This window comes from Salmo salar, chromosome 03 (assembly GCF_965601325.2).
Source record: "Salmo salar chromosome 03, fSalSal1, whole genome shotgun sequence".
NCBI lineage: Eukaryota > Metazoa > Chordata > Actinopteri > Salmoniformes > Salmonidae > Salmo > Salmo salar.
The window spans coordinates 17,294,161-17,316,454 of NC_138293.1; the positions used below are offsets into that span (position 1 = coordinate 17,294,161).

At 41.5% G+C, this 22,294-nt stretch overlaps 1 long non-coding RNA gene across 1 annotated transcript; it reads left to right on the forward strand.

Annotated features, from left to right (window-relative positions):
- Window positions 1–2,171: 2,171 nt before the first annotated feature.
- On the forward strand, window positions 2,172–10,360 carry LOC106599076 (uncharacterized). The gene is made up of 3 exons (XR_014391851.1): window positions 2,172–2,296; window positions 2,638–3,181; window positions 6,147–10,360. It is a non-coding gene; the product is annotated as an uncharacterized LOC106599076 (long non-coding RNA).
- The last annotated feature ends 11,934 nt before the right edge of the window (window positions 10,361–22,294 follow it).

Here is a 22,294-nt window from a genome sequence, read left to right on the forward strand (position 1 = left end):
GGAAAAACTAAGCTGAAGAGAGAGAGAGAGAAGGAAAAACAAAGAGGGAAACATGGAGAAGTTCACTATACATTTGACAGTAAAAGAAAAGCTATGTGGCACACTGCATATTCAACTGGAGGACTTCTCCAACGGATTGAAAGAAGTTAGGGAAACACATGTACAACATTCCACACTAATACTCTAAATTGAGAGAATTAAGAGAATCTGGGGAAAGAGGAGATCATTGTGCATATTGACTTTGCAGAGAACTACCTGGGTAAATATACCAGTGAAATCCAGGCAGTTCACTTTGGTGATTCTCACAAGCTGGTGACCCTCCATACCTGTGTTGGATATACTACAAATGATACAGTTTCACTTCGCTCACTGAGCTCTTCTATCTGGGCCCATCTCTCAAAAACACTGGCCTACTTCCTTGAGCTCTGCCCATCGGCTACTGCTGTACATTTTGTGAGTGATGGGCCTTACAACCCAGTATAGGTCTGAAATGTTTAACAACAGTTGTTGTTCAAAATGTTTGCAATAAAATATTGTTTTCATACGTTTTTTTTTTTTACATAGATGTCATTTCCACCACACCTTGTCATTTCCACCACACCTTGTCATTTCCATCACAACACATATTTTGAGGTAAATGAGTATATTATGTATAATTTACATTGATTGATTTGTTTTAGATAGGGAAATCATATGGTTGTTATCATAATCTCACAAGAAAGGTTGGATGGAAATATCTTATTTTTCATGATAAATAAATGTTTTCAGCTGTCACCAAGGCAAGTTTATACATTCAGGCGTCGTGTTGAATTATTAATATTAGGAAAACCTTAAAAATCACTTCAAATAATATTCAATACAAGTTCATGTACAAATGTATAAGAAATCCGTTATAAATTAATTGTATGATATTTCATTTTCAACTAAAATTAATGTTTACTGACGTGATGGAACTTACATTTGTCTATGGCTGTCTGGGAAAAATGACAAAAATATATACATTCCTGAATAGTACGATCGTAGCCATTATCAGATATAGTTTCTAGATAAATCAAAGACAAGTACAATACTGGTAAAATGGTGTTAGAATAAGTTTTAATTTCTGAAAGTTTGCACGGCCAAAGTGCCCGAAGTTGCATAATCACCCAATTGACAAATAAAGCGTTTGTGTTTAGTGAATCCGCCAGATCAGAGGCAGTAGGGACGACCAGGGGTGTTCTCTTGATAAATGTGTGAATTTGACAATTTTCATGTGCTGCTAAGCATTCAAAATGTATGGAGTAAAAAGTACATCATTTTCTTTAGGAATGCAGTGAAGAAAAACTAAAAGTTGTTAAAAAATATAAATAGTAAAGTACAGATACTAAAAAAACTACCTAAGTAGTACTTTAAAGTATTTTTTACTAAGTACATTACACCCCTGCTGCTGAAAAGGAATGAATAGACCATTTCAGTTTTCACAGAGAAATAAGTTGCATTTGCAAAGTATTTCAAGAAACTGGAAAACATATCAAGCATATCAATAAACTTTTATATTCCACTAGTATTATCAGATTAACTTTTTTGTACAGATGATTACCAGACTCAAGTTACAAATGCTGATAAACACTCAAATACATTTAGTTTAAATGTTTTCAGAAAAGTAGCGCACTGGGCCTTTACTAATCCTTTATTAGCGGACCACTATAGACGTCTTCAGCGCGGGCATTTTTTTAAATTCTGCATCACGCTTATATTCTGTTCTTCTATAATACAGGTACATGTTCATGATATCATAATGTTTCTTTAGAGCTGACAAAATCAAATACTGGTTGTATTGTGATGGTGTATATTCAATTTATTTATTAGACTTTTCAAAAAGTAGATATTCCAAAGGCACGCATCAGCGGCTTGTGAGCGTGGAGGCCTGAAGATGCTAAACATGTTTACGATAATTAACGGTCAATTACCATGAGACCTGCAGGCTTTTTCGTGACAATAACCTGCTGACAACATTTCATGACCGCCACATCCCTACCTCCGCCCACTGGTAGGTCCTTTGTTTCTATCGTTTTCTCTTCAAAGAAAATCGGGGTGTTTTTCTTTTTTTTTTTTACCCAGTCAAGGGCCAATCATGAACATACACGTACAATCAGGCTCTTTCAGAAACCAATCATGAACACCACTGACTCATGGAACAGGTCTCTAAAAAGCTTATTTTCGTTTGAGGGAAGCATCTTATTTTTTATCTGTCATTTGGGTGACACTGTCAACTTGCTTTGCTGAGGCTAAAACCTGTGATTTGACCAGTTTTGAGGTAATTTGTTTTATTTGATTTAAGACTGAACGTTATTACACTGTACAATATTACATTGTTTACACTATAGACATGCAACCTCAAAGCAACGATTTTAGATATTGTTAGATATTGTTAGATATTGTTTGCATCTACATGTTGATTGAGCAACAACCTCAGTGCTTGATGTTTATCAATGTCTATTCTACAGTATATGTAAAACAGCTATAAGTATACGATAGTTTGATCTGAGAAAATTGGTTGCTCTGCATTCTCTAGCAATTGTTCAAAAGATTCAGCAATTATAAAATGGAAATAAATATAATTAACTAAAAGCACTGTTGCTCTTCCACTGGCTTCAGATGGATAACTTCACCAGCAACACATGGGCTTCACTTGCTCTTCTGGAGATGTTCGATTTCATCGATGATCTGATCGATGCTCTGCTCGATGATCGGATGGATGTTCAGACCGAAGCTCTGACCCATGCTCTGATCCATGCTGGGCTCAATGTTCAGAGCAATGTTCGGAATCGATTTTGGGAAACATGCTCTGATCGATGATCTGATCGATGCTCTGATCAATTTTCAGACTGATGATCTGATGCATACTCTGATCGAAGCTCTGATCATTTTTCGTATCGAAGCTCCGATCAGTGTTTGGTTCAATGCTTGGATCCCTGCTCCGATCCATACTTTTACCCGTCTGCTGAGGGACCCCCTGATTGAGAGCCTTCCTATCTTCTATCAGCAACGCAGAAATCCTCTTCAGCTCTTCTTCTCCGCCATGACAACCGATCCAGGCCAGAAGCAATGGGTAGACAAGGGCAGATGCTCGGAGCGACCACAAAAAGACCAAGCTACTACTACTCCTCCTCCGGATGTGTGGTCTTCAGCCTCCCCTTGGGTAAGTATACTAATTATACATATTTCTCTACTGTAATGGTCACTGAACACTTCCCAGCTAGCACACAACGTTCTGAGTGCCATATGTTTCTTAGAGCTTGGTGAGAGAGTGGTTGTCCATGGTTATTTTGTATACAACCTTCCCACAACTTTCTGGGAATGGTGCAGGATAGTTGCTTGGCTTTGGAACATTCTCAGCACATTTAAGGAACTTGACAAATCACTTTACTTTAACAGGACCTTACCTAAAAGTTCAAATGTGTAATAGGTTAAGGTTGTAGCCGCTACAGCACCTTTTCATACGAGGTGAGGTCCTCTAATAAATAACGAATTACAACTAAACATTAACAAAACAGGTTCTTCACATTAGGGGTAGAGCATGGAAATGACGACATGATTGCAATTGAAACGCTATTTTAATTTCTTAGCTAAGGGTTTCCATTCTCACAGAGTTCACAGCTCATTCCATTGAGATTAAGTGCTCATCATAATGTAGATACATGATATAGTTACATTAAAAACATCCATACCAGCAATCTCAGGGAGTCATGCCTAGGACTGTTCCAGTCACAAAATGTTGTCAGCTGGTGATTGTCATGCAAATAATTGCCAATCTCAGGGTAACTGACCATTAATGAACATAAACACATTTAGCATTAGGCTGTCAATGCCGGCAGGAAATTCGAGGCCTGAGCCTTTGGAAATGTTGCGTAACATGAGCTCAGGGGCTCTCATGAAGGTTTTGATTTGATTTTGGATTGCATTGCTGTCAGAGTGTCTATGGACAATAGAGCGCTGAGTACCAGGCCATTAGAAACTGGCAGTTTGGTAGCTGGCTACTAATGACCATCAGTGGCATCAGGAAGCAGTTTTGGAGAAGCCTAGACTTCTTCCACATTTTTAGGTTACAGCCTTATTCTAAAATTGATTACATTGTTTTTTTTCCCATCATCAGTAAACACACAATACCCCAGAATGACAAAGCAAAAACAGGTTTTTAGAATTTTTGCACATTTATAAAAATAACAACATATGAAATATCACATTTACGTAAGTATTCAGACCCTTTACACAGTACTTTGTTGAAGCACCTTTGGCCTCGAGTCGTCTTGGGTGTGAAGCTACAAGCTTGGCACACCTGTATTTGGGGAGTTTCTCCCATTTTTCTCTGCAGCTTTGCTCAAGCTCTGTCAGGTTGGATGAGGAGTGTTGCTGCACAGCTATTTTCAGGTCTCTCCAGAGAAGTTCGATTGGGTTCAAGTCCGGGCTCTGGCTGAGCCACTCAAGGACATTCAGAGACTTTAAAAGCCATGTCCCTGGTGATTATTCTAGGTTGAGGGGAGTCATCACTGGTGTCCCAATATCTATGTCCATAGATGATATTAATGAAAATGTGATGGGAGGCAGAGTGATTGAGGACAAAAGGTTAATCAGTAGGAAAGCGGGTCAAAGAAGCTTATCAGTGCTGCTGAGGTTTCAGAAGGTTTTGCCTGGAAAAGTACAGATAGGATTCCTTAGTTTCAATGTCAGAGAACGTGTCCCACCCCAATTGCAGTGTTTTAGATGCCATGTGGGAGCAATGTGAAGTGTTGTAATTGCACCTGGCATTTGGTGGATGTCAGGTGCAGAGAGAGGCTAGAGAAGCGCAGAGATCTAAAATCAGTCATGATGTGTCATGCAGAGGCTGTGAAACAGATTGGTAGAACTAAAGGATGGCCTGATGTAGCTTCCATGGCTGCTCCTGTAGTAAGTGGACCTACTGTCGGGGCTGGTACTTCTGCTGGTCCTGGTATGGTTTCGAGGCCTGTTCAGAAAACTTGCGCTCATGAATGTGTTTTGTCAAAGGACACTTTGATAGTGAATAAAGTTGACTATGTAGCTTTCATTGGTAAGCTTATCATGGAAATTGTGGAAAGCAGAAATGCCAGGTTGAAGGTTATTTTGTATATGGCAAAAGAGTTATTGAGGGTAACAGATGTGACTGTCCAAATTGTTGTTGACATGCTGAATAAGGGTGGATTGTCTCTGCATGATGTAAATCAGGTTTAATGGGCTTGGGGGGTTTGGGATGTTTTTTCTTCTTCGTCGTACATTATTAGGCAGACCAAGATTGCTCACACACTCCAGCACAGTAGGTGGCGGCATGCACCTTAAACATTTGTTTACGGACCGCCTTGATACCATAGAAGAAGAATTAAGACAAGCACATGTCACACACATGGTTACATTTAATTTCAATTTTGGAAATGTTCTCAGATAGTTCAGAGAACTTTAAGAATCAATGTTCATCTGTGGGAATTTCAGTACTTAATCACAACGTTTCCTACAGGGTTCCTCATCGTTCTATTTAAAGTAATGTTGCAAATTTGTTCAGAGAACATTAAGAAAACTTTCCATAAAAGCCACAAGAGAACTTTAGTGATGTTCAGAGAACATTCTAAGAATGTTATTTAAAAACATATACATTCCGTTCTCAGCATCAACAAAACTCTCTATCCTCATCAAAGTGTGTTCAGGTGTGTTGGCCATGGCCACACCTGATGTTAATGAATGCTTGTTTACTTTGAAATGGGGTCTGTTTGAATAGAATACAATTAACAGCTTTGTATGTGTAAAAAAAAAACATGGCAGGTTATCTCTAATAGAGAATGGAAGACAATAGATTCAAATCTTGCTGGTCCACTGTCCAAAAAATTAAGATGTGTTTTCATTATTAATGCCTAAGATATGAATTTCCAATATGTTTATTCAATATGTAATGTTTTTCATTTTCCAAGGTTCCATTCTGTTGCATGGATGAAATATTGTCAATTGTTATGTCAATCCTCCTCAGTATCATCACCTTAACATTTATTATCGTTATCATCAGCGAATTCATTATCCATAACATACTGTTCAGACCTAATTATTGATTGTTTGAGAGACAGAACATGTTTTTGAACAGAGAATCTTTCTTTCCACTGCAGGGCGAGGACTATATCAAGGACCAGGGCCAGGACTATAACAAGGACCAGGGCCAGGACTATAACAAGGACCAGGGCCAGGACTATAACAAGGACCAGGAGCAGGACTATAACAAGGACCAGGACCAGGGCCAAGGTAACGGATGGAGAAGGACTATAACAAGGACCAGGGCCAGGACTATAACAAGGACCAGGGCCAGGACTATAACAAGGACCAGGGCCAGGACTATAACAAGGACCAAGGCCAGGACTATAACAAGGACCAAGGCCAGGACTATAACAAGGACCAAGGCCAGGACTATAACAAGGACCAGGATAAGGGCCAAGGTAACGGATGGAGAAGGACTATAACAAGGACCAGGGCCAGGACTATAACAAGGACCAGGGCCAGGACTATAACAAGGACCAGGGCCAGGACTATAGCAAGGACCAGGGCCAGGACTATAACAAGGACCAGGAGCAGGACTATAACAAGGACCAGGACCAGGGCCAAGGTAACGGATGGAGAACACATGGACGACATGGAGACCTATGTGACATCGCTGCCCTCCTGTTTCTGGGTTGTCAGTAGTTAACCTCTCTGGGCCAGTGGGACGCTTGCGTCCCACCTACTCAACAGCCAGTGTCATCCCGTGGCGCGATATTCAAATACCTTAGAAATGCTATTACTTCAATTTCTCAAACATATGACTATTTTACACCATTTTAAAGACAAGACACTCGTTAATCTAACCACACTGTCCGATTTCAAAAAGGCTTTACAACGAAAGCAAAACATTAGATTATGTCAGCAGAGTACCCAGCCAGAAATAATCAGACACCCATTTTTCAAGCTAGCATATAATGTCACATAAACCCAAACCACAGCTAAATGCAGCACTAACCTTTTTATTCTCTTCATCAGATGACAATCCTAGGACATTATGTTATACAATATATGCATGTTTTGTTCAATCAAGTTCATATTTATATCAAAAACCAGCTTTTACATTAGCATATGACTAGCATGTGACTAGCATTCCCACCGAACACTTCCGGTGAATTTACTAAATTACTCACGATAAACGTTCACAAAAAACATAACAATTATTTTAAGAATTATAGATACAGAACTCCTTTATGCACTCGCTATGTCCGATTTTAAAATAGCTTTTCGGTGAAAGCACATTTTGCAATATTCTGAGTAGATAGCCCGGCCATCACAGGCTAGCTATTTTGACACCCACCAAGTGTGGTACTCACCAAACTCCGATTTACTATTAGAAAAGTTTGATTACCTTTGCTGTTCTTCGTCAGAATGCACTCCCAGGACTTCTACTTCAATAACAAATGTTGGTTTGGTTCCAAATAATCCATAGTTATATCCAAATAGCGGCGTTTTGTTTGTGCGTTCAAGACACTATCCGAAGGGTAAAGAAGGGTGACGCGCCCGACGCGTTTCGTGACAAAAGATTTCAAAATATTCCATTACCGTACTTCGAAGCATGTCAAACGCTGTTTAAAATCAATTTTTATGCCATTTTTCTCGTAAAAAAGTGATAATATTCCGACCGGGAGTCGTTGTTTTTGTTCAAAGAGAGAGAAAGTAAACATGGTGTCGGCTCGTGCACGCGCCTCCAGTCTCATTGTCCTCAGATCGACCACTTACTAAATGCGCTAATGTTTTTCAGCCATGGCATGCAAAGCCACCATTCATCGTTCTGGCGCCTTCTGAGAGCCTATGGGAGCGTTAGAAAATGTCACGTTATGCCAGAGATCCCCTGTTTTGGTTAGAGATGATCAAGAAGGCCAAGATATAGTCAGAGAGAGCGCTTCCTGTTTGGAATCTTCTCAGGTTTTGGCCTGCCAAATGAGTTCTGTTATACTCACAGACACCATTCAAACAGTTTTAGAAACTTTAGGGTTTTTCTATCCAAATCAAACAATTATATGCATATTCTAGTTACTGGGCAGGAGTAGTAACCAGATTAAATCGGGTACGTTTTTTATCCGGCCGTGCAAATAGTGCCCCCTATCCCCAACAGGTTAACATAGCCACACAAAGTCAACATTGGCTAAATTGTAAACATTAATCAAGACAAAAATTAGCTTTTTAGTTTTAATTTAAAGTTAGGGTTAGGCAACAGGTTAGCAGTGTGATTAAGGTTAGGGTTAGGTTTAAAATCACATTTTAAGAAGATAAACTGTAGAAATAGGCGGGGTTTATGACTTTGTGGCTGTGGTAACTGGTGACGAGCGATAGCACCAACCCCCAAGGGAGATTAGCTGACATCATGGCGTCAACTAATGGAGATCTTAATAAAATTCAAGTTCACTCTGTCGTCTCTTTCCCTTTCTCCATATCTCTCTGTGGTTCTTTCTCTCTCTTGCGGATTACCTTCATTTTGATGTGAGGTGAAGCGATGAAGACTGATAAAAGAGTCTTTGTTTACTCCCCTTCATGGATCCAAGACTTAACAAGCGCCCACTTACTAACGTTACACAATTCAGCTTTGCTTTGACATCCGCTATCAGATCCATGAAGGGGAGTGAACAAGGGCAGGAGAGACCATCTTCCTGGAATGAAACAGGCTGAGTTTAAAGTGTGACCATGCTATTTTGTAAAAATATTGTATTGTAGTTCAGAACCTCTACTCCTGTCAGGTCAGTCTATTTTTGATTGCTACTGGTGACCCTGTAACCCGGTACTATCCTGTGTCAGTAATTTTAGATATATATGGTTAAATTAAAAAAGATTTGTAATATTGATATTGTGCGTGACGTAAATATGTCCTTTGGAGTGGAACTTGAGGCAGAAGCTTTTTCTGACTCTGAGCAGGCGACAAAGATTCTATACAGACGCAAACGTCGGGAAAGCATGGAGGAGCCTATATTTTTTAGCTCAGAAACTGAGATCTACATAAGTAAAGATGCAGATTATCAGACATTGAGAGTGAAAAACAATGGCATAGACTCTTCTCAACGCAAACGTAGGAATGGCTTACATATTCCACCAAATTTTTGAGCAGAGCTGTAACATGCACACTGCAACATATACATGCTTTATGTATACTTCAGAGATACATAGTCACACTTTAAACCAGGTATACTCTATCTAATAAAGCCTTCATGACACCTTCATAATGTCCTACATAGAGGCTACATAAATCATTTGAAATGTCATGCTGCAAGAAAAGGTGATATAACAGGTCCTTTGTTATGGTCCCTCCCCAAATGTATAACGCCTAACCCCAAAAAGGTTGAGACAACATGTTCTAAGTTGCCAATGATGCAAATGTTACATCAGGTCTTAGGCCTGAAAGAGACAGTTGTTTTGGTCTATTTCTGACTCACCTAAGGTGTTTTTAAGTATATTAGCTTAAAGGGCATCTCCACCACTTTTTAACCTCATTCTCATTATGTCCAGCACAATACCAGTGTCAACATATGTGAACACGGCACATTTGTGCGTTTTGTAGAAAAATTATATTAAAAGACATCAAAAGTTAAAACATTTAAAAATCTGTGATTTTCACGGTAACCTGGGGAGCAAGATAATATCCTCCATTGGGCCAGAAACTTGTTGAAGGTTTTGAAAAACACTTACTTTTAATCCTAACCTCTGCATTTTTAAGGACCTTGTCTTTTAAACCCCAGATCACAGAAACGCCCTGTTTTCACATATTTAGACACTGGTTTTGTCTTGGAGTTGATGAATATAAGGTTGAGAAATAGCGGAATTGCTCTTTAACATTGTTCAGAAAATCCTGGAAAGCATTGAAAATGTACCAATGTATTATTCAAAATCATGGCGCAACATTGCTTTTGAACCAGCTAACAAACTGTTTGTTAATTGTTTAGATGAATTAACAACACCCTAGATAAGTAAGAACTGTCCCTTCAACAGATTATTTATATATTTTTATATATATTTATATTTGTTTGATGTAATTTGCATGTATATATGGCTTACTTGAATTCAAGTGACTGTCAGATCACAATTAACATTGCATGGAGCATGAGTTATACTCGAAGGAGGTAGACAGAAGGACGGCATATTAACCATTTGAGCTTCATTGCTCTGTAGAAAATGTGCCCTACATCAAAAACTGTTTGTCACCCTTGATACAGTATAAGGTTAAACTACTGTCATACTAACATCGATGATTGCTCCTTCTGTGTTTTAAATATAGATATCGTTTGTATTTTTAATATGTTAATAAAAATCTGCTATTTTATTTTTGTCCCCATGCAGTCCTAATTTTAAACTGAGTAAATTAAGACTGATTAATTGTTTTAGAACAAAATACACATTTCCTGTATCATTAGCACAACCTTGTTATATTGGGACAAAAACCTATCCAATGTAGAACACTTTTTGAATCCTCTTAGAAAGGCTCTCAGGAAATGTACTGGGATGATCATGTCTTAAAATAAGGTTGACACTAAGAAACAACATTTACTGGGATTAACATCTAAACCACGAAATGTATGACTGACTGGAAAAATAACTGTCACTGGACAATGAGATGAATAAGTCAGATCAGAGTTTACAATCTGTCAAATACTTACTGTTTAAAACATTCAGGAACTACACTGAGTGTACAAAACATGATGGACACCTGTTCTTCCATGACATACTATAGACTGACTGAACAGGTGAATCCAGGTGAAAGCTATGATATTTTATTGATGTCACTTGTTAAATTCACTTCAATCAGTGTAGATGAAGTGGATGAGACAGGTTAAATAATAATTGTAAGCCTTAGGACAATTGAGACATGGATTGTGTATGTGTGCCATTCAGAGGGTGAATGGGCAAGACAAAAGATTGAAGTGCCTTTGAATGGGGTATGTTAGTAGGTGCCAGGTGCACCGGTTTGTATCAAGAACTGCAACACTGCTGGGTTTTTCAGCCTCAACATTTTCCTGTGTGTATTAAGAATGGTCCATCACCCAAAAGACATCTAGCCAACTTGACATTTTACATTTACATTTTAGTCATTTAGCAGACGCTCTTATCCAGAGCGACTTACAGTAGTAAAAGTTCATACATTTAATTTCATGCATTTTCTTTTTTGTTGTTGTTGTACCGGCCCCCCGTGGGAATCGAACCCACAACCCCGGCGTTGCACACACCATGTTGGCGTTGCAAACACCATGCTCTACCAACTGAGCCACAGGGAAGTAGGAAGCATTGGTGTCAACATGGGCCACCAGCATCCCTGTGGAACGCTTTCGACACCTTGTAGAGTCCATGCCCCGACGAATTGAGTCTGTTCTGAGGGCAAAAGGGTGCAACTCAATATTAGAAAGTTGTTCATGTTTTGTCCACTCAGTGTATGTTAACAGTTCCATTATACAGGTGTGCTATTCAGAGGACAAAAGGACCCATATCATTACTAGCAAAAAACTTGGAAAGAGAACTGCCAATTATCAATTAACATTTGAAGAGTTTCATTCAGAGAGTTTCAATGCTATATATCCATTTTATGAAATTGTTGTAATTGAACTTTTTTGGTTTAATAAGGATCTGACCATAAAAAATAAATGTTTTGCCTAAAATGGCATACCCAAGGATATGCATATTCTTGATACCATTTGAAAGGAAACACTTTGAAGTTTGTGGAAATGTGAAATAAATGTAGGAGAATATAACACATTAGATCTGGTAAAAGATAATACAAACAAAAAAACATGTGTTTTCAGTTTATGAATGGTCTATGTTTCTTCGTTTTTTAATGACTCGAGCCGGTTGACGACGATCATAAAATGGCACAAATAATCAAGGTTGATAGATTAATGAGCCACTATGGCTTTCAGACTGGGATTCAAATATTGAGAGGTTATTCGTTTTTTTTTTGTTGTTGCTGTCTAAAATAGGAAGCAGAATGGGATTTGCCCTGACATTCGATTATGGGTTAACTGCCTTGCTCAAGGGAAGAACGGCAGATTTTTTCCATTTTAACCGCTAAGCTTCCTGCCCGGCCTCTACAGTCTATCTAGCCTCTTGCCTAGTCACTTTATTCTCACTTTTGTATCGTTATTCACTGTGCATTTATTCCTTGCGCCACTATTTCAATTGTTATATTAAATGTTGTATCTTTAACATAACTCTACATTGTTGGAAAAAGACCTGTAAGAAAGTATTTCACTGTTAGTCCACACCTGTTTAAATAGCTGTGTGAAGTTGTACGATATTGGCAGGAACTGGAACACACTGTCATACACGTCAATCCAGAGTATCCCAAACATGCTCAATGGGTGACATGGAACAACTAGGACATATTAATTAAGCTTTCAGGAATTGTGTACAGATCCTTGCGACATGGGGCCGTGGATGATCATACTGAAACATGAGATGATGGCGGGGGATGAATGGCAGGACAATGGGCCTTAGGATCTCGTCACAGCATTCAAATTGGCATCGACAAAATGCAATTGTGTTTGTTGTCCGTAGCTTATGCCTGCCCATACCATAACCCCACCATGGGGCGTTCTGTTCAGTGTTAACATCAGTAAACCGCTCGCCCACACAACGCTATACACGTGGTCTGCGTTTTTGAGGCCGGCTGTACGTACTGCCAAATTCTCTAAAACCACATTGAAGGTGGTTTATGGTAGAGAAATGAACATTCAATTCCCTGTTAACAGCTCTGGTGCACATTTCTGCAGTCAGCATGCCAATTGCACACTCCCTCAAAACTTGAGACATCGGTGGCATTGTGTTGTGTGACAAAACTGCACATTTTAGAGTGGCCTTTTATTGTCCCCAGCACAAGGTGCACCTGTGTAATGATCATGCCGTTTAATCCGCTTCTTGATAAACCACACCTGTCCAGTGGATGGATTTTCTAGGCAAAGGAGAAATGCTCACTAACAGGGATGTAAACAAATTTGTGCACCACATTTGAGAGAAATAAGGTTTTTGTGTGTATGGAACATTTATTTTATTTCAGGTCATGAAACATGGGACCAACACTTTACATGTTGCGTTTATATATTTGTTCAGTGAAGGATAGTTTATCTAAAAGGAAGAAAGAAATATACAATTCTGTGAGGATGGTCCTCCCCTTCCTCCACTGGTATGCATATATTTACCCATGTGGAGTTTGAGGACCACACATTAACCTCTGAGCTAATGTAGGTTAATGTAGGTTAATGTGATTAGCATGAGGTTTTAAGTAACAAGAACATTTCCCAGGACATACACATATCTGATATTGGCAGAAAGCTTCAATTCTTGTTAAGAGGAGTTGGGCAAAATTCCACAGACCACAATCAACGCAGGAGATGTGTCTTGCTGCATGAGGCCACACCAGATACAGACTGATTTTCTGATCCCTGCCCCTACTTTTTTTTAAGGTATCTGTGACCAACAGATGCATATCTGTATTCCCGTCATGTGAAATCATTAGGGCCAAATTAATTAATTTAAATTGACTGATTTCCTTATGAAGTGTAACTCAGTAAAATCTTAGAAATGTATTGCATGTTGCATTTATATTTTGGTTCAGTGTATATGTGACGCGCTCTATCATAATCAGTCACAATGGCTAATTTGCATATACATTGTATATATTCAAGTCCCCAAATAATTGATTTAAAACACACTGTTTTGCATTAAAGGTCTACAGTAGCCCCAACAGCACTCTGTAGGGTAGCGCCATGGTGTAGCCAGAGGAAAGCTAGTTTCCATCCTCCTCTGGGTACATTGACTTCAATACAAAACCTAGGATGCTCATGGTTCTCACCCCCTTCCATAGATTTACACAGTAATTATGACAACTTCCGGAGGATGTCCTCCAACCTATCAGAGCTCTTGCAGCATGAACTGAAAGCATAAACTACAGCTAGCTAGCACTGCAGTGGATAAAATGTGGTGAGTAGTTGACTTAAAGAGAGACAAAAACAATAGTTCAACAGTTTGAAACAAATTCATTTCTTAAATGAAGGAGAAGCAAGAGAGAGAGAGAGAGAGAGAGGTTTTGTAATTTTTTTTTCTTCAGTTTCAGTTTCACTTAACTAGCAAATGCAGCTTGCTAGTTTAGCCTACTCAAACAGAGGGATGCTATGTTAGCTAGCTGGCTATGACTATCCAAACCAACACTGGAACTCTTCCAAGTCAAGGTAAGCTTTTGGTTTTACTAATTTATTGCCACCGGGGCCAGCCGGTGTAACTGCTAAATTGCTTACTGACTATACATTGTAAAGTTACTGCATGATTGTAGCGGGTTTACTAACGCGTTAGTTCTATTAGCCATGTTGACTATGATGTTACTTTAGCTAACATGGTGACAACAATGTAGGCTGTGTGTAGCAGTTATGATATGGTTTGGTTTGGAAAGGTTTTTTCACCTGGTCACCTACAGCTAATGTGTTGTGCATTGAAGTCCGCAAATGAAGGGAAAAGGTGAGAGGAGGATAGCGCATAGATGCGAGAAGGAATACAACGTGGCTGCTATGAATGTGAACTGTTTACCAGGGGTGTATTCATTTCACAGATTCTGTTGAAAAGTGTTTCTTAAACAGAAGCAAACGGAATAAAACGGTAATATACTTTACATACCTGAATTTGTCAAATAGAAACTCTCGTTTGCAACTGTTGGACTAATGATTACACCACAAATCAGCTAGATGTAGGCAAGAGTGTGCAAGGTGGTATTAAATGTGTCACTGTCTATAGCCTCAACCTACATTGTAATCTTTCATTCATAGGCTAGGTTGTAGCAACCTCATGATGGGTATAGGGAACATGTTGTATCATGTAGTAGCCTAAAGCTGTCGATGTTACTTTGAACTGGGTGAATGGAATATGAAGAACAGTCATCCAATATGCTGTAAAAATTGTCCTCCCTCATCTTTAACGGCACTGACCGCCACTGTTGTCTAGCAGTAATCAACTTGACAGAGCTTGAATATATATTTTTTAAGAATAATTGGCAAATATTGTACAATCCAGGTGTGCAAAGCTCTTGTGTGTAGATGGGTGAGAAAATAAATATAGTGAACAAAAATATAAATGCAGCATTCAACAATTTCAAAGATTTTACTGAGTTGCAGTTCATATAAGGAAATCGATTAATTGAAATAAATAAATTAGGCCCTAATCTATGGGTTTCACGTGACTGGAATACAGATATGCACCTGTTGGTCACAGATGCCTTACAAAAAGGAAGGATTAGAAAACCAGTCAGTATCTGGTGTGACCACTATTTGCCTAACGAACGCATCTCCTTCGCATAGAGTTGATCAGGCTGTTGATTGTGGCCTGTTGAATGTTGTCGCACTCCTGTTCAATGGCTGTGCGAAGTTGCTGGATATAAGCGGGAACTGGAACACACTGTCGTACATGTCAATCCAGAGCATCCCAAACATGCTCAATGGGTGACAGGTCTGGTGAGAATGCAGGCCATTGAAGAACTGGGACATTTTCAGCTTCCAGGAATTGTTAACGGATCCTTGTGACATGGGGCCGTGCATTATCATGCTGAAACATGAAGTGATGGCGGCTGATGAATGGCTCGACAATGGGCCTCAGGATCTCGTCACTGTATCTCAGTGCATTCAAATTGACATCAATAAAATGCAATTGGGTTCATTTTCCGTAGTTTATGCCTATCCATAGCATAACCCCACTGCCACCATGGGGCTCTCTGTTCAAAATGTTGATATCAGTAAACCGCTCACCCATACGAGTCCATACATGTGCTCTGCGGTTGTGAGGCTGGTTGGACGTACTGCCAAATTCTCTAAAATGATGTTGGAGGCAGCTTATGGTACAGAAATTAACATTAAATTATCTGTCAACAGCTCTGGTGGACATTCCTGCAGTCAGCATGGCAATTGCACGCTCTCTCAAAACTTGAGACATCTGTGACATTGTGGTGTTTGACAAAACTTCACATTTTCGAGTGGCCTTTTATTGTCCCCAGCACAAGGTGCACCTGTGTAATGATCATGCTGTTTTTATCAGCTTTTGGAACATTTCTGGGATCTTTTATTTCAGCTCATGAAACATGGGACCAACACTTCACATGTTGCGTTTATATTTTTGTTCAGTATAGTTTGTTTATTATGCTAACTTGCCACTTTGAGAATATGTTCACTACTCTCTCCCTCCCTCTTATTGAAGTGACCCATGAAAAAAATTTGTTGTCCAAGCAAGTAGCACATACAATATTGTAGTGTGCATCTGGCTCCACCAGACCCACCCCCAGAGCCTGACGCGGGGCAACGTGTGTCCTTCTGTCTCCTTGATGATCAACCCCAGGTGTCCATATGTGGAGGCAAGGGATCCTCGACTGCTTCACCACCTGGAAGACCGTAAGTAGACGACAGGGCTACCACATGGTTTTCTTATTTTTTTTGATAGTGCTTGGTGAATGTTGTGTTTTTTATTATTAGAATTTGAGGAAAGTTATAGAGTAGTGTGTAGAAGTGTGTGTTTGTGTCTGTGTTTATCGCTCCAAGTGTGTGAGCATGCATGGGTTGAATGGAGTGGCATTGAAGAAGGATAGTACTGCAGCACCATGAGCAATCTACTTTCATAGTTTGTTAGAAATGCGTCTACCTTTTGTTTGTCAGGTGCTGGCCAACCTGTCACTGCTCGTCACAGAATTTAGGTCTGCATTTCAAAAGGAAACGTCCTTCTTTGCCACATATCCAATCAGAGCTCAGATGCTACCTACTGCAGCACAATCCAATGCACATGCAGTCTTTGGAACCTGACAGGTAAATTGATAATAATAATAATAAATTGCTCATTCCTTGTTATAATAGAAATATACGTACTGTACTGTACATCGTTTAAAAATATATATATTTCTGTCTCAATTGCTGAAGATCAGCACAGTCGAGGGAAATTGGGATGAGGAAAAGGTCAAGATGCCGTATCAGGTTTTGAATTGTAATATTGTATCATTTTCATTTGTGAGTGTCCCTTCATGCTTTGAGTTTGTATTGCTCTGTGTGTCTTCCTCTTAGCTGACCTCAACTAAGCAGCTCTACCCCAAAAGCCAGACATTCCTCACTGTCCCCCACACCACTTCCTAGAGAAATAGGTGATTGTTCTCTGATTTCTATACCATATCTTTCGATGTGCATTCCCTAAAATTCCCTGCTTTTTAAAAGGAATGTGAAAGGGAAAGTTCACTTCAAAATCCAAGTTTATTAGATGTTTTCAAACTTAAGTAATCTGATGTACTGAACTATACTCTACTGTACTTTACTGAACTCCACTCTACTGCACTGTACTGTACTCTACTCTACCCTACTCTGCTCTACTGCATTGTACACTACTGTGCTCTGCTGTGCTGCACTGTGATGTTCAAACTTGTGAAATATCAGGAGAATGACATTTATATACACAATTATGCATTTATGTGTAGTACAGATCCCATGATGTAATTCTGTTACTGTGTGTAAATCCACTTCACTCGTAATTCGGAGCAGATATACAGTATAAGAGTTTTTGGTAAACGTGGATAAAAACCTGAGGGAAATTTTGCCATAAATCTGTTACCAAAGTTTAATTAGTTCTTCCACTAAATTAGTTTTTGAAAAATGTTCGTTTGAAATTGTTAAATGTAGTTCCTGTGCATAGTTGTATGGTTTGTTAAACTTTGAAATCAATGTTTTTTGTTTGGCATAGATTTTAAAGTGAAACTGATTCTCAACGTAATTATGGAGATGCCCTTAAAACATGATAATATTGGTTAGTAACAGGGTATTACATTTGTCTTGTTCTGAGTAGCAAGTGGTGTGTGTGACCCAGTTGACATCTCACTCAATATTGTAATGCTCTTTCCACAGGTTCCATAGATCTGTCCATTCTGAGTCAACCTTGCTGCAATTGGACCCTACTGCATGCAACTCACTGCTAGTCCAGTTCCCTCCCTCTGCAAATGATCCAGAACGTAGCAATATCTGGTGTTACAACCTTTCCATGTCCTCCTATGTCATACCACTCCTCCACTGGTTTCCTGAGGATGCTTACATCAAATGTAATACTCTGTTGCTTGATTCAGTGCAGTGAAGGGCACTCCTCTTCCTTTTTTCAACAGTGAACATCTAAATAGAGGATGATAAGTGTGTGTGTTTGTTTTTCCATGCCGCTGCTGCCTTCACCCCTATTACAGCGCTTCTTTACATGTTGCCTTGTATGTGTTTGTGACTGAACTGATTAACATGTTACAAATATGAACTATACACCCTTTGACACAATCCCTGTCTCCATGATGGATAACGTCCTGGAACTATGAAGTGCTCCTGAAAGCGAATTATTATATTTTCATGGGTTATTTGTCGTTTTTCTCTTATTACCGGTGTTTTTGTAAAAAGAGGGCGACCAAATTACCACCTCATCGACAGGGGGATTGTGCGATAGATCTCCAGGTTAACGCTGCGCTTCCCAAGAGTCACGTGTACCCCTTGTCACAGGAGGAGACGGTGGCTATGGAGACATATGTCATGGAATCTCTGGGACAGGTGTACATTCAGCCCTCCATCTCACCCGCCTCCTCGCGTTTCTTTTTTGTGAAGAAAAAGGAGGGAGGTCTGCATCCGTGCATTGATTACAGAGGTCTAAATGGTATCACGGTGGGGTTTAGTTACCCGCTACCTCTCAACGCTACAGCGGTGGAATCATTTCACTGAGCAAAGTTCTTCACAAAACTGGATCTCAGGAGCGCGTATAACCTGGTCGCGTATTAAGGATGGAGATGAGTGGAAAACCGCATTTAGTACCACAGCGGGCCATTATGAGTACCTCGTCATGCCGTATGGGTTGAAGAATGGTCCAGCCGTCTTTTAATCCTTTGTAGACGAGATTCTCAGGGACCTGCATGGGCAGGGCGTGATTGTCTATATCGATGATATTCTGATATATTCCGCCACCCGTGCCGCGCATGTGTCCCTGGTACGCAAGGTGCTTGGGAGACTGCTGGAGCATGACCTATACGTTAAGGCTGAGAAATGTGTGTTTTCCAAACGAGCCGTTTCCTTCCTGGGTTATCGCATTTCCACCACGGGGGTGTGGATGGAGTGTGACCGCGTTAAGGCCGTGCGTAATTGGCTGACTCCAACCACGGTGAAGGAGGTGCAGAGGTTCTTAGGGTTTGCCAATTACTACCGAAGGTTTATCCGGGGTTTTGGCCAGGTAGCGGCTTCCATTACCTCACTGCTGAACGGGGGGCCGGTGCGTTTGCGGTGGTCGACTGAGGCGGACGGAGCCTTCAAGAGGTTGAAGGTGCTGTTCACCGAAGCACCCGTGTTGGCGCACCCGGACCCGTCTCTAGCATTCGTAGTGGAGGTGGGGTGGCTGGGGTGGGTGCCGTGCTATCACAGCGCTTGGGTATGCCACTGAAACTCCGCCCCTGCGCTTTCTTTTCGAAGAAGCTCAGTTCGGCGGAGCGTAACTATGATGTGGGGGACAGGGAGTTGTTAGCGGTGGTAAAAGCCTTGAGGGTGTGGCGACACTGGCTTGAGGGGGCTAAGCACCCCTTTCTCATCTGGACCGACCATCGGAATCTGTAGTATATCCGGGCAGCTAGGAGACTGAATCCGCGTCAGGCAAGGTGGGCCATGTTCTTCGCCCGGTTTAGGGTCACGATTTCCTATAGACCAGGCTCCCTGAACACGAGGGCCGACGCGCTGTCCCGTCTTTATGACACTGAGGACCGGCCCATCGATCCGACTCCCATCATTCCAGCGTCTAGGCTGGTGGCACCGGTGGTATGGGAGGTGGACGCGGACATCGAGCATTAGTATTGGAACCTGCGCCTTCACAGTGTCCCGTGGGTCGCATGTACGTGTCGCTCGGTGTCCGTGATCAATTGATTCGGTGGGCGCACACTCTACCCTCTTCGGGTCATCCTGGTGTGGCGAGGACAGTGCGGAGTCTCAGGGGGAAGTACTGGTGGCCCACCTTGGCTAGGGACGTGAGGTTCTATGTCTCTTCCTGTTCGGTGTGCGCCCAGAGTAAGGCTCCTAGGCATCTCCCGAGAGAGAAGTTACAGCCCCTCCACGTTCCACAACGGCCATGGTCGCACCTGCCTGTCTGCAGAAGAGAAGTGCTGACTGCCACCGCAGTGAGGCACCCGTGTTCATACCGGGGGACAGGGCCTGGCTCTCGACCCGGAACCTGCCCCTCCGCGTGCCCTGCCGGAAGCTGGGGCCGCAGTGTGTGGGGCCCTTCAAAGTCCTGAGGAGGATAAACGAGGTGTGTTATCGGTTACAACTCCCTTCCTATTACCGTATTAACCCCTCATTTCATGTGTCTCTCCTCAGGCCGGTGGTAGCTGGTCCCCTACAGGAAGATGAGGTGCCGGAGGTCCCTCCGTCCCCTCTGGACATCGGAGGTCCCCGGCGTACAGCATACGGGCCATTCTGGACTCGAGACGCCGGGTGAGGGGCCTGCAGTACCTCGTGGACTGGGAGGAGTACGGTCCGGAGGAGAGGTGCTGGGTGCCGGCGGAGGACGTCTTGGACCCATCCATGTTGAAGGAATTCCATGGCCTCCGTCCGGATCGCCCTGCGCCTCGCCCTCCGGGTCGTCCTCGAGGCCGGTGTCGGCACGCTGCAGGAGCCGCGTGTCGGGGGGAGGGGAACTGTCACGACTCCCACCGAAGGTGGCGCCCCCTCCTGCTCGGGTGGCGCTCGGCGGTCGTCGTCACCGGCCTACTAGCTGCCACTGATTCCTTTTTTGTTTTCCCACTTTCTGTTACTGTTTGCACCCGTCCTTAGTTGGGTTGATTAGCGGGGCTATAATAGCTAGCTGGCCCGCCTGCTCTTTGTGCGGGATTGTTTCTCTGTTCTTTGCTTGTGTACATGCTGATTGTGTTTTTGCGCTAGTGCGTGGTTTTTGCGCCGTCTGTGTTTTCCCCTGTGTTTGGGGCACTTTGTTTTGTGTGCGCTCTCATCGCTGTTTGGGGTGGCTTGTGTTTTCGCCATTCGGCCCATTAAAAGTCACTACCCTGTATCGCTGCTTCCTGCGTTTGATTCCACTCCCACTACGCCCGAGCATTACACATACACACACATTTTTATATGATGAAAGGAACGTTTAGAATAGGGAGGAGTAAATCTGTGCGTAATGGTTATGCCTATGATGACCTTATCGGATGTGCTTTACTAACTGTATTGTTTTATGGCAACTATCCTTCTAACGACTAGTACGTGAGTGCACCCAATAGCAATTAATTATTTTGGGATCCTGGAGACCTCGGGAGGCAGTGTGTGTATGATTCCCATGTCGCATCAATTGTGGGAAAAACAGAACGGCCCGCACACTGAATTATTGACAATGATTCAATCCACAAGGATCTTTGTCAGGTCAAACCAATGGGGTCAAATGGACTGTGTGTTCACATCCCTAAATATACAGTCTATTGGGAGAGTCTTATTCTAAAATGGATTAAATCGTTTTTCCCCCTCTACACAGAATAACCCACAATGACAAAGCAAAAACAGGTTTTTAGACAATTTAGCAAATGTATTAAAAATAAAAAATGGAAATATGACATTTACATAAGTATTCAGACCCTTTCAAGTCAAATCACATTTTATTTGTCACAGGCGCTGAATACAACAGGTGTAGACCTTACCGGGAAATTCTTACTTGCACCAATTTGTAAGTGGCTCTGGATAAGAGCGTCTGCTAAATGACGTAAATGTAAATGTTACTTCTTAACCAGCCATGCAGTTCAAGAAATAGAGTTACGATAATGACTATGCATAGATAATAAACATCTAGTAGCAGCAGTGTAAAAACAGCTGTGTTGTCTTGGCTTTGAGCTTCGGGTCGTTGTCCTGTTGGAAGGTGAACCTTTGCCCCAGTCTGAGGTCTTCAGCGTTCTGGAACAGGTTTTCATCAAGGATCTCTCTCTGTACTTTGCTCCGTTCATCTTTCCCTCATCCTGACTAGTCTCTCAGTCCCTGCCGCTGAAAAACATCCCCACAGCATTATGTTGCCACCACCATGCTTCAAAGTAGGGACGGTATTGGCCAGGTTTCCTCCAGATGTGACGCTTGGCATTCAGGCCAAAGTGTTCAATGTTGGTTTCATCAGACCAGAGAATCTCGTTTCTCATGGTCTGAGATTCCTTTAGATTCCTTTTGGCAAACTCCAAGCGGGCTGTCTTGCCTTTTACTGAGGAGTGGATTCCGTCTGG